We start from the raw sequence: 13,701 nt of genomic DNA on the forward strand, positions 1-13,701 counted from the left end.
GTTTCCGCTTGAGGACAAGAAAGGTCTAAGTTTGGGGGAGTTGATACGCCCATTTTGCATCATACTTTTATATCAATATTTATTGCATTATGGGTTGTTATTACACGTTATGTCACAATACTTATGCCTATTCTCTCTTATTTTACAAGGTTTACACGAAGAGGGAGAATGCCGGCAGCTGGAATTCTGGGCTGAAAAAGGAGCAAATATTAGAGACCTATTCTGGACAACTTCAAAAGTCCTGAAACTCCATGGAAGTTATTTTTGGAATTAATAAAAAATACTGAGCAAAGAAAATACCAGAAGGGGGCCACCCACCGTCCACGAGGGTGGGGGGCACGCCCTACCCCCCTGGGCGCGCCACCTGCCTCGTGGGCCACCTGGCAAGCCTCCGGTGCCCATCTTCTGCTATATGAAGTCTTTTACCCTGGAAAAAATCATAAGCAAGCTTTCGGGACAAGACACCGCCGCCATGAGGCGGAACCTTGGCAGAACCAATCTAGGGCTCCGGCGGAGCTGTTCTGCCGGGGAAACATCCCTCCGGGAGGGGGAAATCATCACCATCGTCATCACCATCGATTCTCTCATCGGGAGGGGGTCAATCTCCATCAACATCTTCACCAGCACCATCTCCTCTCAAACCCTAGTTCATCTCTTGTATCCAATCTTTGTCCCAAAACCTCAGATTGGTACCTGTGGGTTGCTAGTAGTGTTGATTACTCCTTATAGTTGATGCTAGTTGGTTTATTCGGTGGAAGATTATATGTTCAGATCCTATTTGCATATTAATACCCCTCTGATTATGAACATGAATATGATTTGTGAGTAGTTACGTTTGTTCGTGAGGACATGGGAGAAGTCTTGCTATAAGTAGTCATGTGAATTTGGTATTCGTTCGATATTTTGATGAGATGTATGTTGTCTTTCCTCTAGTGGTGTTACGTGAACCTCAACTACATGACACTTCACCATTGTTTGTGCCTAGAGGAAGGCATTGGGAAGTAATAAGTAGATGATGGGTTGCTAGAGTGACAGAAGATTAAACCCTAGTTTGTGAGTTGTTGCGTAAGGGGCTGATTTGGATCCATATGTTTCATGCTATGGTTAGGTTTACCTTAATACTTCTTTTGTAGTTGCGGATGCTTGCAATAGGGGTTAATCATAAGTGGGATGCTTGTCCAAGAAAGGGTAGTACCCAAGAACCGGTCCACCCACATACCAAATTATCAAAGTAACGAATGCGAATCATATGAGCGTGATGAAAACTAGCTTGACGATAATTCCCATGTGTCCTCGGGAGCGCTTTTCTCTATATAAGAGTTTGTCCAGTCTTGTCCTTTGCTACAAAAAGGATTGGGCCATCTTGCTGCACCTTATTTACTTTCATTACTTGTTACCCGTTACAAATTACCTTATCACAAAACTATCTGTTACCTACAATTTCAATGCTTGCAGAGAATACCTTACTGAAACCGCTTGTCATTTCCTTCTGCTCCACGTTGGGTTCGACACTCTTACTTATCGCAAGGACTATCATAGATCCCCTACACTTGTGGGTCATTAAGTACTATGCTGAAAAATGCGTTCAGGCTCACAATGAGGCAGTGAAGCGAAAGGCTCTTGGGCGTCCTGGCATTGACCCCAAACTTGCAGCCAAGAGGAAGAAGAAGCAGACTGAAGCTGAATCTGAAGCTCCTAGGCAGGAAAGGCCAAGCATTGTCTTCCCTGCCAGTATGACTGGCGCAAAACTAACGGTCCCTCAGCTGCTTCTGAACAAAAGAAGACAAAGCTTGCTGAGGCTGAAGCCAAGAAGAGGAAGCATCAAGACACCTCTGAGGCTGCTCCCTCCAAGAAGAAGCTAAAGACAAAAGCTTCAAAGTCTTCCCACAAAGAGCGAGTTTCTGCCCAAGAACCGCATCATACTTGGCTAGCTAGGCATGAGATTATGTGTGTGTGCGTGTGAGATGGAGAGAGAACAAGGGAGAGAGATAGAGTTTTAGATGGGCCTATCGAGTGCGAATGAGATATGCATGTGTATGTGTGACCCATGTAGATGGAGAGTTTGAGAAAGAGGGGCAAGAGCTCCGAGAGGACAGAGTGGTGCGTGAGAGAGTTACGGGCAACGAGGCAAGGAATTTTTGTGTGTACGATGAGTGCACCCAAGATATCTATCTTGGACTAGCTAGAGTATCATACATAGTGTGCAAGAGAGATCTATAGATGGAGTATATATGCATGCGAACTAGAAAGACCCCCCCCCCCACACACACACACACACAAAAGGAGAGAGATATATGGAGAGAAAGGGAGAGGGACTAACAAGGTTTGTGTGTCGAATGCATGCGACAGAATTGAAGATTGTCGGAGAGAGAGAGAGAGAGAGAGAGAGAGAGAGAGAGAGCAGGAGTCCGGGAGAGGGGGAGATCGCGTTTATGCATCAAAGACTGATATAAACCATGTTTCAATATAAACTTGCATTCAAATATTTAGAATTGGAGAACATGTTGTCTGCAATCCACACATGAACGGATATATGTGTATGTCAAACAAGTTCATTATTTGACTTTCAACGTGTTCATGGAGTACTATAATACTGTACAACATGCTACTCGATTGAGGTGTTCAATTTTGGATTTAGTTCACTATTTTGACCTAGTGAACGAGCTATTTCATTGAATCGGGATATTTCATTTTGGGTTTGATTCGCATTTTTGAGTGGGTCAACTATTTGTCATATAGTAAATCGCTAGCAATGAGCATGTCAAAACACATTACTCCCGAGCATCATCTCTCCATCTAAAAAAAAGTGGCAACCTAATATTTCAAAATTTGATTCGAATTGACTTGGTAAGGTAGACGTGGATGCTCGTTCTCCCAAAATTTGAATGAAGCGTTAAACATCCTCTGCTTGGTGGAATTTGCCCAAGAAAATAAATGGGAGACGCGAAATTACCGTCCTATGTGGGACACGCATCAATTGGCCCATTGTACATCGAGGGTAGGTTCGTAACTTCATCCAAGCGTGCCTTCTCCTCGGCCAAATGACATGTGCCGAATAATTCATAAACCATGGTCAGCAAAACACGCTCTCCTCGCCCGAAATAGCTCGCGCCCACTATTTCAAAACACGCTCTCCTCACCCGAAATCGCTCGCGCCCACTATATTTCAAAACACGCCCTCCTCGCCTGAAATCGCTCACGCCCACTATTTGGGGAGAAGCAAAGTTACTCTACTATCCCCTACCCTCAGTACACAGACCCAAGCCGAGAAGCCTAAAGGCAGGGGTAGAACTGTAACTTCCCCTCACATTTCAGACAAATGCGTCCGTAAGACAGGGTTCCACTCCCCTCCCAATCCCCCCCATTCATAACTCGTGGGTAGGGCTGGAAAAAAAGCTCGAAGCTCGCGAGCTAAACAAGTAGCTCGTGACTCGGCTCAAATCGACTCGAACTCGAAGAATAACGAGTCGAGCCAAGCTTTAGTTTAAGATCGTTTATAGACCAAGTTAAACGAGCCAATCTCACGAGTACTTGTGTAACTCGTTAGGCTCGATACAATAGATCAGCCACTCCCAATACAAAGAAAGATCAGCCACTAAACAGTCTATGTCCCAGGCGCACAACCCAAGGCCGAGCAGTTGAAGGCCTAGCCTCCTAGGAGACTCACGCGTTACAAGAAAATTACAATTGTTTAATGATATATATGTTTAATATATACATAATCATTTTTATCATATTTGAGGGCTTTATGTTTATATCTTAAACGAGCTTAACAAGCTAAACGAGCCAGCTCGCGAGTTATACAAGTCGAGCCAATCTTGGGTTTGAGCTCGTTATAGTAACGAGTCGAGTCGAGCTAGCTCGTTAATGAAACGAGCTCTAGCGACTCGAGCCGAGCTGGCTCGACTCGGCTCGAATTCCAGCCCTACTCGTGGGCACCAAATCACCTTCTCCCCGGAAGCTCCCTTCTCCCGAGCCGCGAAACCTCAGCCCCTCCTCCATGGCGCCCCCCACCGCACCAATTTCACAGCCGCCCTCCTCCCTAATGCTGGAGATGTTATCCATTTGACGTCGTGCACTGGGTCGTGTGCTTCTTACTTCGTGCTACTAGAGCTACCTTGATGACAGCCGCATGAACCGTACCGGAGCCGATTCACCCCCGCCGTTGTTCATGGTGCCAGAGCGGCTCCAACTTTGGATCCGTCCAGAGTCCCGGCGCTGCTTCCTCGTAGCCGTCGACCATCGCGACATCGCTGTTTCCCTGCCGCCAGTCACCACCGCAACCGCGCCGGCCTCACCGACTCGGCATCTGGACCTGCCTACTTCACCATGCCGCTAGATAGGTCACACCCTCATCTCAAATCACTTTATTTAGGCGTCAGTTGTCTGAATTTTTATTCTGGGCCAATCGATTCCCAATGGGAAGTAGCACCCCTCGAGGCGGCAGAGCTCCTAGGCTGCCGGTTGGCTGGTGTATAACGTAAGGGTGCGGGGTCACAAGTTCGCCGCAGAAGCAGCGCTTAGATGGCTATCTTAGAGTTGCGTGGGTTGAAGGTACTGCCGCCGCCGGATCTGGATGACGGGGAGTCTTTGTGGATTGACCCGGGGGCGGCACAACCATGGCAGTGCAGTGGGGCGGGGAGCGGGGTTTTGGCCGGGGCCACAGACGATGGATGCAGGTTGCTCTGCCATTGGTCGCTGGCTCTTCGGGGAAGATTCTGAACAGTGTCAGCCGGGAGGCACAAGACGGCCATCAAGCCATCCGGCGTAGATCGGACAGTACCAAAATAAAATAAAATCGTGTGACCCCAATTTAGTTTTCAGTCAACAGACGTGTGACCACTCTCATACCTTGCTGTTGATCTCTTAGTGTATTTCTTCAGATCAAAGAGATATGTCGTTCTTAACATTATGCGTTATCTGCATCTTCAGCCACACCGTCTTCCGACTCACCGCAACTGCTCCAACAAGGGAAGCATACACCAGAAGGGAGCTATAGTCCCCACTCAATAGTTCCCTGCATCGAATGCGTGTGCCCGACATGGACAGCCACAACAACTGCAGGGCCATCGACAAGTCAGCACATGATGCTCACTCCTATGGATGGCGGCAAGATAGGTTGTACCCTCATCTTACTTGTGTGCAACATTTATGGCTTTCTTATTCATCTAAGCATGGAAAATAGATTATCTCATTTCACTGTATATTCATGCTGACCTCTTACGGGTCTTGTTCAGGAGTTAACGTTGTTCCATAGTTCAGCTAAGATACTTGTTCTTTAGGTAACGTTGTTCCATAGTTATCATCCATCAGTCAATGCTATCCCACAGGCTGGTGATTATAGTATTATACCACTTCTAGTATTACCTATGGTGTTCTTTAATACTTTTGTGTGCCATCTAGTTAATCTCAAGTACAAACGATACATATTCTGTTGCTTTCATCTGTGTTCTCCCTTTAGTTTTTGAGACCTGTTGCTGCTAGTTAGCCCCACTCCTACTATTTATGTCGTCTCCTACAGGCACTCATTACATAAATCTAACTACTAGCTGTCTTCCATGCATGTCAGATATAATTGCACACACTGGTATATCCACAAGAACCTCACGGAGCAATGTAAAGGCCAATAAACTTGATGTCAATGATACCCAATATGATGGAACATGTAAAGGCAGTTCTTCATAAGACTTCCAGAAAGATGATGAATCCTCTTCACCCACAAGGTCCTTGCTCTAACTTGGCATGTGACATGGGTACAACATGCATATAATGTCCTGGAGTGTATCTACTCTGTTGCAATGCCATGTGCTTAGCATGCTGATCATGCATGTAAATGTGTCATGCCTTCCTGTTGTTCAGTACCTATTCCATTCATGATAACATGTTTTCAAATTCAAGTACTGTCATTCTACTCTATCGCAATGCCATCTACTTAATTTGGACATCATGCTTCTGAATATCTTATGCATTGTTATTCATCAGTATGTAATTCATCTATCTACCATACCATTTTTTTTACATTGAAGTGCTGTTCTAGTGCTCTGTTGCAATGCCATCTTAGTTTCCCAATCATACACGTGTATGTTGCCTTAGTATTTTCTGTACATATTCTGCTAGCGTACAGTTTTACATTCAACTAGTGTTTTTTACTATGTTGTCCTGTCATATCCCTAGCTCTTACACCATACTCCCTCCGTCCGGATTACATGTTGCCGAAATGGATAAAAAAGGATGTATTTAGAACTGAAATACGCCTAGACCCATCCATTTTTTCCGGATTGAGGGAATACATGTCAATATGTCATGCCTTTCTATTCTTCAGTACCTATTCCATCTCTCTGTTGTAGCATGTTTTATAAATAAAGCACTATTCTTCTATACAAGGCATGCAAGGGGAAGACGACTATGTTAGAATGTGAAGGGTTACAAACAAGACCTTTGCAAAAGATCCAAACGCCAGGAGATAATAAACCAACTCCAGTTTTTATAGATACTGCTCCAGCACAGAGAAACCCAACTCCTACTGATAATAAGCAGATTCTAGTGGCCAAAGAACTAGTCCGCTCCAGTCCAGGAAAAATATGTCAACTCCATTCTAAGAAGCGTGTGCGTATCCGTGCATCATGAAATTTTATAGCATGCTGATCAAATTTTCTACATGTTTCTTACCCATCTCTCTTTTAGAAATAAGCTTAACAGATAGAAGAATTTTTGCACTGGTATCGTCTGTGAGGAAAGATTCTTGCAGGAATTCTCTGTGCTCCAGTGCAGATGTAAGTACCTGTTGTATATCACTATATTTTTACATCAGCATGTATTTTGTTAATCGGCATGAATCCAACCTTTATCTGATCTAAATTTAGTTGTAGAAAATGTATGATTAAAGGCCACAATGTTGATTTTTGTAAGGAAAACTGCCTGGTAGTTTTGCATCATGAGTTGCATGAGTGTACTATCTCATATCAGTGAGTTTGAATACTTTGGTTCTGCAGTGGGTTTTCAGTGTTTTTTTACTGTGTTGTCCTGTCGTATCCCTAGCTCTCATCATACTCCCTCCGTCCGGATTACATGTCGTAGAAATGGATAAAACTGGATGTATCTAGAACTGAAATACGCCTAGACCCATCAATTTATTTCCGGATGGAGGGAATACATGTCAATCTGTCATGCCTTTCTATTCTTCAGTACCTATTCCATCTCTATTGTAGCATGTTTTATAATTGAAGCACCATTCTTCTATATAAGGCATGCAAGGGGAAGATAGCTATGTTAGAATATGAAGGATTACAAACCAGGTCTTTGCAAAAGATCCAAATGCTAGGAGATAATAAACCAACTCCATTTTTCATAGATACTGCTCCAGCACAGAGAAACCCAACTCCCACTGATAATAAGCAGATTCCAGTGGCCAAAGAACTAGTCCGCTCCAGTCCAGGAAAAGAATGTCAACTCCATTCTAAGAAGCGTGTGCATATCCTTGCATCATGAAATTTTATAGCATTCTGATAATATTTTCTACATGTTTCTTACCCATCTCTCTTTTAGAAAATAAGATTAAACGATAGAAGACTTCCTCCATTGGGATCGTATTTGAGGAAAATATCTCGCGGGAATTCTTTGTGCTCCAATGCTGATGTAAGTACCTGTTGTATATCACTATATTTTTATATCGGCATGTATTTTGTTAATCGGCATGAATCTAACCTTTATCTGATCTAAAATTAGTTGTAGCAAAATGTTAAAGGAGCCAATGTTGATTTTTGTAAGGAAAACTGCCTGGTAGTTTTGCATATTGGGCTGCATGAGTGTACTATCTCATATCATGCACATTAATGAATTGTAGTGCTGCTCTGGTTGCCCATTCATTCATTGTGTCAATGTTGCTTTCGTATTACCTTACCTGGCTGATGATAGTTGTGCCATATTGTGTTAATTTGGTGTAGGCTAGTTGCCCAAACGTTCGTTGTGTCAATGTTGCTTTCTTATTATCTGACTTGGCCAATGATAGCAATGCTAATGTGTTAATTTGGTGCAGGCTGCTGAAGATAACAAGACAAACTCTGAAAACAGCAAGGCAACCCCATTGTTTCTTTCGAATAAATCTAGGCCAGGTAATATGGCAATAACTCATGATTAATCTGTTTGGTTCCCCTCCTAATTTATGTTATGATGCAGTGGTCGAGACACTCTTCAATATCAATAATACAAGCCTGCCAAAATCGCCATCTGAATCTGTTCAGTATCCTTTGTCTCGAATGCAATGGAATAAATGTATGTTTGTGAACCAATTAATGGCTGAAGCAATGATGAAAATGGTGGAGGAATCAAAGGTGCAGAGTCGTGCGACACAACAACTGATCAATGTTTTCAGAGATAGTGTAGCAAAGCAGCAAGAACTTGCCCACATGCTTATGGGCGTCATCCGTGCTGAGGATGCAAATTGTGACGTTGTAGATCGTTAGGTTCTGTTCATTTATTTGCACTGGCATTAATCTTTGATTGCCCAGTGGATGTAATTTCCTGTAATATATGCTGGATGTGCAATGTTTTTCCCTGTATGTCGTACCATTGCTTGATTGGCTTTGGTTCTGTGCATAATTGCTCGTCGTAATGGGCTCAAATTATCTAATTTGTCCTAAAGACATGTGCGAACTTTAGTGGGCCCATTAAATTAATGGGCCGTTACTAGGACGAAAGTTAATGGTCGGCCCTCTTACCTCCCGGGTCGTTAAAAGGCCGACATCAAAGCGGGCAACAGGTGGGCCCGATTGATTTCACGGGCCGTTAACAGACCGTTACTAAGTTTGGGCTACATATGGCCCAACTATACTGTAGGCCTTTAGTAGGCCGAAAGAGACAACGGGCTTGTACTGGACCATGAAGAGCATGGGCCACTAAGAGGCCGAAAGTCAGGTTGTATTGTAAATGTCCCAACTGTGTTGTGGGCCTTTAGCAGGCCGAAAGAGAAACCGGGCTGGTATTGGACCATGAAGGGCATGGGTCGTTAAAAGGCCAAAACTATGGTCCGACTACAAATGGCCCAACTCATTATGGTCCGTTAATAGACCGAAAGGCACACAGGGCCGGAAATTGGCCCAACACTTAAATGGGTCGCTAAAAGGCCAAAACTCAGGTCCGACTACAAATGGCCCAACTGATTTATGGTCCATCAATAGGCTGAAAGAGACACCAGGCCCGAAATTGGACCAACACTTAAATGGGACGCTAAAAGGCCGAAACTCAGGTCCGACTACAAATAGCCCATCTGATTTATGGGTCGTCAACAGGCTGAAAGACACACCGGGCCGGAAATTAGCCCAACATTTCGATGGGTCGCTAAAAGGCCGAAAGATGTACATCCTAAAAATTGGCCATCCATTGAATGGGCCATTAACAGGCCAAAATCTCATCGGGGCGATATTGAGCCCAAATATATAGCGGGTTGTTAACGGGCTCGAACTGACGATGGGCTGAAATGGTGTCAAATCTTTAACGGGCCGTTGACGGGCCGAATTGGCACATCTCGTATGGGCCGTGGGCCTAAATGGACCTGACACAAGTAGGCCTTATATGGGCTGGCCTGCTAATTTTTACTGGGCCGGCCTTTTTCACCAGAATGGGCCACTGTTGGGCCGTGCCACGTGTCGACCTATCATAGGCGCATCCTGTCCAATGAGTGGATGACATCTGTCCCAACGGTGAGGCAACACGTGTTTCCTCCGGCCAATGATGATTTTACACATGGAAAATCCCCATTGGTCCGGGCTGTTAACGGGTTATCGGATCCAAAACCGGACCCGATAGCTTAACGGCGTTCCGTTATGGTGGATGCCACGTGTCGGTCACCCTTGACGAAAGCACTTCTGTGACGCGCGATTTATCATCATGGAAGTGGACACTTCCGTGATGATAATTTTGGTAATCTCATGGAACACTTCTACGACAGCACAGGTATGACTATCTTGATTCTGTCATAAAATTGTCATGGACGTACATGCATGACAAAAAATGCAACCTACCGTGACAAACTATCACGCCCAATATGCGACCCTATCCAAAGGAACTCGAAGGTCCCACCAAGGATAGACCCGCATATTGAAACGCTTTTGCAAGGTGGATATCATTACATCAACATTAAATAAATAGATGGGGATACATACAAAAGGCATACAATGCCACATGAATACAACATCATCTTACATAAGAGCACCATCCGACTACGGATGAAACACAAACAGAAACTCAAACGACATCCACCCTGCTAGCCCAGGCTGCCGACCTGGAACCTATCCCCTGATCGAAGAAGAAGCAGAAGAAGAACTCCAAACAAGCAAACATCGCTCTCGCGTCATGATCATCGCATAACCTGCACCTGCAACTATTGCTGTAGTAATCTGTGAGCCACGAGGACTCAGCAATCCCATTACCATGGGTATCAAGACTAGCAAAGCTTAATGGGAAAGGAATGGGTAAAGTGGTGAGGTTGCAGCAGCGACTAAGCATATATGGTGGCTAACATACGCAAATGAGAGTGAGAAGAGAACAAGCGGAATGGTCTTGAAGCTAGCAATGATCAAGAAGTGATCCTGAACTCCTACTTACGTCAAACATAACCCAAAGACCGTGTTCACTTCCCGGACTCCGCCGAGAAGAGACCATCACGGCTACACACGTGGTTGATGCGTTTTAATTCGGATCAGGTGTCAAGCTATCTACAACCGGACATTAACAAATTCCCATCTGCCACATAACCGCGGGCACGGCTCTTGAAAGTTTACACCCTGCACGGGTGTCCCAACTTAGCCCATGATAAGCTCTCGCGATCAATGAAGGATATTCCTTCTCCCAGGAAGACCCGATCAGTCTCGGAATCCCGGTTTACAAGACATTTCGACAATGGTAAAACAAGACCAGCAAGACCGCCCGATGCGACGACAATCCCGATAGGAGCTGCACATATCTCGTTCTCAGGGCAACACCGGATGAGACAGGCTACGAGTAAAACCAGACCTCGAGTTGCCCCGAGGGGGCCCCGCAGGCGGCTCGGTTCGGACCAACACTTAGACAAGCACTGGCCCGGGGGGGCTAAAATAAAGATGACCCTTGGGTTAATTACTCCTAAGGGAAAAGGTAGGTGGTGGTGAGGCAAATGGTAAAACCAAGGTTGGGCCTTGCTGGAGGAGTTTTATTCAAAGCGAACTGTCAAGGGGGTCCCATAAATCACCCGACCGCGTAAGGAACGCAAAATCCGGGAACACAGTACCGGTATGACGAAAACTAGGGCGGCAAGAGTCGAACAAAACACCAGGCATAAGGCCGAGCCTTCCACCCTTTACCAAATATATAGATGCATTAATAATATAAGAGATATTGTGATATCCCAACATAACCCTGTCCACCATGGAGCAATCTTCAACCTCACCTGCAACTAACAATTCTATAAGAGGGGCTGAGCAAAGTGGTAACATAGCCAAACAGCGGTTTGCTAGGAAGGGTGAAAAGGTTAGAGGCTCACATGGCAATTTGGGAGGCTTAAGGAACAAGTGATAGGAAGCGCAGCATAGCGATAGAACGAAGCAACTAGCATAGCAATGATAGTAGTGAGATCCAGGGTAGCGGTCATCTTGCTTGAAATCCCGCTAGGAAGAAGAACGAGTCCATGAAGAAGATGAAGCCACGAAGACGAACCACACGTAGACGAATGCATCCTCACGATTGCAACGAAACGGGAACTATCGAGAAGAAGCACACAACATGGTAAACACACCACACATAGACAAGACATGATGCACAACAAGCATGATGCATGACAAAGCTACATGAAGCTACTCATGGCAAGAGATGATGCAAACAAGAGCAACACATCAAGGCAAGTTTAAATGAGGCCGGAAACAACATATAACAATTCCGGTAAGTCCTCATATGCAATTTTCAAAGTTGGTCCAGATCTGAACAAACATTAAGTTCAAGTAGTTAAACAGCAAGTTAAGATGCACCAAGATGATCTACACGAGATTCTAGTCAAGTTACATATAAAGTTCATTAGATTCGGAGCTACGGCCTAGAAGATATGAGCAAAACAAGTTAAACATGGCATTGATGCAAAATGCATACAAACATCAAGCAAACACCTCAAAACAATGATGCAACATGATAATATGAAACTACATGCAAAACTAGGCAAGTTTCATATAGAGCACACTCAAAACGGAGCAACGGTTCAACACATACACTCTATACAAGTCATAACAACAATCTGTCCAAAACAGCAACTAGGCATATCGCAAGCATCAAAACAACATGCTACAGTACCACAATATAAAAACAAAAGGCATGTTCATGATGTACAGGTAAAGCATAACAAAACATGAACACTGAGCTATCTCCAGAAATCACTAGAACATGCTCCAAAGGACATGGCAAGATTGCAAATAATAACAGTTTCAGACTTTGCAGAAATAACATCAGGTTGCAATGTTTAGAGCTATCAAACAACATGTTACAGGAACTTAACATGGCAAACAAAGGCATGGCATGAATCTACTAATTGCATAGAACAAAAGTCCCTTACTGACCATGAGCCAAAAAGGATCAGAAGATATGATGGCACCCATGTAAACATAGCAAGTTATATGACAGATTCATACATGGCAGGAACAACAATAAGTAGGCATGTTGGTGAGCTTGAACCACTCACCACAGAGCAATAAATGGCATCGCAATGCAACCAACAGTAAGAATACATGTTTATGAAGCTAAGCATGGCAAGAGCAAGTTCATAGGGTACATGGATCACTAGCAACAATCATGGCAACATTGAACTTAATGTTAATCAAGCTGACAGCAACATTATTTAGCAATTTGAGAGCAAGATTACAACAATCTACAGAAGTCTATAAATGCTACCAGGGGCATGAATGGATAGAACATGACATGTATAACAAAACATCCTTAGTGAACATCTCCAGATTATGCATAGAATGACTTGTAGGAGTAGGTTTACATAGCAACAAAATGTAACAGAATCAGTCAGGAAAACAGCAACAGTAAGTACCCTACTTAACAAGCTCGATGCACTCACTACACAACTCACAAAAATACATGGATGGCACCACTGGAAAGATGGCATAGTATAGATCAAAACACATGTAGAGATCAACCTCATAGGATGCACACATCAAACATGGCAAAAATGACAAATGAGCAAGTTATAACAGTTTCAGCAGATTAACATCACATAGCACTGTTACAACGATGATTCAGGCATCACGATGGATTCAAATGAACATGATGCAATGCAATGAAATGAAGTACTCGTCGAGGCGAACAATTTGACATATTACACGCGCAAAACGGAGCTACGGATGCAGAGTTATGATGCGATGAACATGGCATGATAATGTAAATAATTTCGGGACTTGGTGGAATAAAACGGGGTCAACCTCGAGCTGGATCGGGCACGGACTTCGAGGCGGCCGGAGAACTCGCCGGAGTTGGGGAGGAAGGTGGCCGGAGAGGTCGGAGAGGGCGGAGGAGGCCGGGAGCGGCGCTGGAGAGGCAGATCTGGCCGGATCTCGCTGGATCCGGCCGCGGTCTCCGAGGAGCGGCGCCGGACGCGAGTGCCGGAGACGGGCGGCGTGGCACCGGAGAGGAGGCACGGGGGCGGCGCACCAGCCGGGAGAGGCGGCGCGGCAGGGTGAA

This window comes from Triticum dicoccoides, chromosome 6B (genome assembly GCF_002162155.2).
Source record: "Triticum dicoccoides isolate Atlit2015 ecotype Zavitan chromosome 6B, WEW_v2.0, whole genome shotgun sequence".
In the NCBI taxonomy this organism is placed as follows: domain Eukaryota; kingdom Viridiplantae; phylum Streptophyta; class Magnoliopsida; order Poales; family Poaceae; genus Triticum; species Triticum dicoccoides.